The sequence below is a fragment of the Arachis stenosperma genome, chromosome 5, assembly GCF_014773155.1.
Source record: "Arachis stenosperma cultivar V10309 chromosome 5, arast.V10309.gnm1.PFL2, whole genome shotgun sequence".
NCBI lineage: Eukaryota > Viridiplantae > Streptophyta > Magnoliopsida > Fabales > Fabaceae > Arachis > Arachis stenosperma.
In genome coordinates, this window is record NC_080381.1 from 45,716,287 (window position 1) to 45,720,814 (window position 4,528).

The following is a 4,528-nucleotide window of genomic DNA, read 5'->3' on the forward strand; positions in this document are numbered from 1 at the left end:
CATTGGACTTACTTCTGCCATTCATGAGCTCTGATGAGTATTCTTCCTCTGAAGAGGATGAATATGTCATTGAAGAGCAAGTTGCTAAATACCTTGGAGCAATCATGAAGCTAAATGACAAGTTATTTGGTAATGAGACTTGGGAGAACAAACCTCCTTTGCTCACCAAAGAACTGGATGACTTGTCTAGGCAGAGATTACCTCAAAAGAGACAAGATCCTGGAAAGTTTTCAATACCTTGTACCATAGGCACCATGACCTTCAAGAAGGCTCTGTGTGACTTAAGGTCAAGTGTAAACCTCATGCCTCTCTCTGTAATGGAGAGGCTAGGGATCTTTGAGGTACAAGCTGTAAGAATCTCACTAGAGATGGCAGACAATTCAAGAAAACAAGCTTATGGACTTGTAGAGGGTGTTCTGGTAAAGGTTGAAGACCATTACATCCCTACTGATTTCATAGTCCTAGAGACTGGGAAGTGCATGAATGAATCCATCATCCTTGGCAGACCCTTCCTAGCCACAGCAAAGGCTGTGATTGATGTGGACAGAGGAGAATGATCATTCAAGTGAATGAAGAATCCATTGTGTTTAAGTGGTGCGCGAAATTGTGAACAATACTTTTCACAACTCTCATAATCCCTGGTCATGAACTCCAAAAACTTGGTGGTTCAATTCCATGGCATTACACAACTTCGCACAACTAACCAGCAAGTGCACTGGGTCGTCCAAGTAATACCTTACGTGAGTAAGGGTCGATCCCACGGAGATTGTTAGCATTGAAGCAAGCTATGGTCATCTTGTAAATCTTAGTCAGGCAAACTCAAATGTATATGATGATGAACGGAAATAACATAAAAGATAAGGATAGTGATACTTATGTATATCATTGGTGTAAGAGCTTCAGACAAGCGTATGAAGATGCCTTCCCTTCCGTCTCTCTGCTTTCCTACTGCCTTCATCCAATCTTTCTTACTCCTTTCCATGGCAAGCTCGTGTATGGTTTCACTGTTGTCAGCAGCTACCTCCCATCCTCTCAGTGAAAGCGAGAGCATATGCTCTGTCACAGCATAGCAGAATTCAGCTGTCGGTTCTCGGTCAGGCCGGAATAATATCCATTGATACTTTTGCGTCTGTCACTAACGCCCTAGCCTGCTAGGAGTTTGAAGCACGTCACAGTCATTCAATCACTGAATCCTACTCAGAATACCACAGACAAGGTTAGACCTTCCGGATTCTCTTGAATGCCGCCATCAGGTCTTGCCTATACCACGAAGATTCCTTTTAAAGAATCCAAGAGATATTCACTTAGCCTCAGATGCTTGTAGAACAAGAATGGTTGTCAGTCACCTTGTTCATGAGTGAGAATGGTGATGGGCGTCAATCATCACCTTCATCATGTTGAAGAACAAGTGATATCTTGGACAAAGAACAAGCGGAATTGAATGGAAGAACAATAGTAATTGCATTAATACTCGAGGTACAGCAGAGCTCCACACCTTAATCTATGGTGTGTAGAAACTCCACCGTTGAAAATACATAAGAACAAGGTCTAGGCATGGCCGAATGGCCAGCCTCCCAATGGTCTAAGATAGCATAAAACGAAGATAGCTACCAAAGGTTCTTGATACAATAGTAAAAGGTCCTACTTATAGATAACTAGTAGCCTAAGGTGTACAAAGATGAGTAAATGACATAAAAATCCACTTCCGGGCCCACTTGGTGTGTGCTTGGGCTGAGCAATGAAGCATTTTCGTGTAGAGACTCTTCTTGGAGTTAAACGCCAGCTTTAGTGCCAGTTTGGGCGTTTAACTCCCAATTAGGTGCCAGTTCCGGCGTTTAACGCTGGAATTTCTTGAGGTGACTTTGAACGCCGGTTTGGGCCATCAAATCTTGGGCAAAGTATGGACTATTATATATTTCTGGAAAGCCCAGGATGTCTACTTTCCAACGCCGTTGAGAGCGCGCCAATTGGGTATCTGTAGCTCCAGAAAATCTACTTCGAGTGCAGGGAGGTCAGAATCCAACAGCATCTGCAGTCCTTTTGAGTCTCTGGATCAGATTTTTGCTCAGGTCCCTCAATTTCAGTCAGAAAATACCTGAAATCACAGAAAAACACACAAACTCATAGTAAAGTCCAGAAAAGTGAATTTTAATTAAAAACTAATAAAAATATACTAAAAACTAACTAAAAGATACTAAAATCATACTAAAAACAATACCAAAAAGTGTACAAATTATCCGCTCATCATTAAGGCTCAAGGATACCCCTCTGTCACCATGGAGAGGAAGCATGAAGAGCTTCTCTCAAAACAGAGCCAAACAGAGCCCCCACAGTCAAACTCTAAGTTTGGTGTTGGGAGGCCACAACCAAATTCTAAGTTTGGTGTTGAACCCCCACATTCAAACTCTAAGTTTGGTGTTGGAAGGTTCCAACATTGCTCTGAGCATTTGTGAGGCTCCATGAGAGCCCCCTGTCAAGCTACTGACATTAAAGAAGCGCTTGTTGGGAGGCAACCCAATGTTATATTTTATCTATTTTCCTTTGTTATTTTATGTTTTCTTTAGGATGATGATCATGGGAAGTCACAAAATCAATTGAAAAAGCAAAAACAGAATGAAAAACAGGAAGAAAAACAGCACACCCTGGAGGAAGACCTTGCTGGCGTTTAAACGCCAGTAAGGGCAGCAAATGGGCGTTTAACGCCCAGTCTAGCACCATTCTGGGCGTTTAACGCCAGAAAGGGGCACCAGACTGGCGTTAAACGCCAGGAAAGGGCAAGAAGTTGGCGTTAAACGCCAGAAATGGGCACCAGCCCGGCGTTTAACGCCAAAATTGGCATGAAGAACAATTTTGCTCGCCACTTGGTGCAGGGATGACTTTTCCTTGACACCTCAGGATCTGTGGACCCCACAGGATCCCCACCTACACCACCACCCTCTCTCTTCTTCTTCACCCATTCATCAATCACCTCAACCACTCTTCCCCAAAAACCCTTCACCTATTAAATCCCATCTTTCTCTTCACCACTCACATCCATCCTTCATAAAACCCCACCTACCTCACCATTCAAAAATTCAAACCACTTTCCCTCCCAAACCCACCCTCACATGACCGAACCCTATCCCTCTCTCCACCCCTATATAAACCCATCTTCACTCCTTCATTTTCACACAACCTAAACACTACTTCTCCCCCTTTGGCCGAACCACAAAGCCATCTCCATGTCCTCTACTTCTTCTTCTTCTACTCTCTTCTTTCTTCTTTTGCTCGAGGACGAGCAAACCTTTTAAGTTTGGTGTGGTAAAAGCATTGCTTTGGTTTTTCCATAACCATTTACGGCATCCAAGGCTGGAGAAACCTCTAGAAAGAGGAAAAGGAAGGCAAAAGCTTCCACCTCCGAGTCATGGGAGATGGAGAGATTCATCTCAAGGGTGCATCAAGACCACTTCTATGAAGTTGTGGCCTTGAAGAAGGTGATCCCCGAGATCCCTTTCAAACTCAAAAAGGGTCAACTTTGATCAAAGGTTGGACCAAGTCCTCACAGTCATTTGTGAAGAGGGCGCCCAATGGAAGAGAGATTCAAGAGGGAAGCCGGTTCAACTGAGAAGGCATGACCTCAAGCCTGTGGCTAGGGGATGGTTGGAGTTTATCCAACGCTCAATCATTCCCACTAGCAACCGGTCCGAAGTTACTATAGACCGGGCCATCATGATCCATAGTATCATGATTGGAGAAGAAGTAGAAGTTCATGAGGTTATAGCCCAAGAACTTTATAAGGTGGCGGACAAGTCCTCTACCTTGGCAAGGTTAGCCTTTCCTTATCTCATTTGTCACCTCTGTTATTCAGTTGGAGTTGACATAGAAGGAGACATCCTCATTGATGAGGACAAGCCCATCACTAAGAAAAGGATGGAGCAAACAAGAGATCCCACTCATCATGAAATCCCTAAGATACCTCAAGGGATGCACTTTCCTCCACAAAACCATTGGGAGTAAATCAACACCTCCCTAGGAGAATTGAGTTCCAACATGGGACAACTAAGGGTGGAGCACCAAGAACATTCCATCCTCCTCCATGAAATTAGAGAAGATCAAAGAATCATGAGAGAGGAGCAACAAAGGCAAGGAAGAGACATTGAGGAGCTCAAGCACTCCATAAGATCTTCAAGAGGAAGAACAAGCCGCCATCACTAAGGTGGACCCGTTCTTTAATCTCCTTGTTCTTTATTTTCCTGTTTTTCGAAATTTCATGCTTATGTTTATCCATGTTTGTGTCTTATGATCATTAGTGTCTTAGTGTCTATGCCTTAAAGTTATGAATGTCCTATGAATCCATCACCTTTCTTAAGAGAAATGTTCTTAATTGAAAAAGAGAAGAATTGCATGAATTTTGAATTTTATAACAGATTAATTATTTTGATGTGGTGGCAATACTTTTGTTTTCTGAATGTATGCTTGAACAGTGCATATGTCTTTTGAATTTGTTGTTCATGAATGCTAAAATTGTTGGCTCTTGAAAGAATGATGA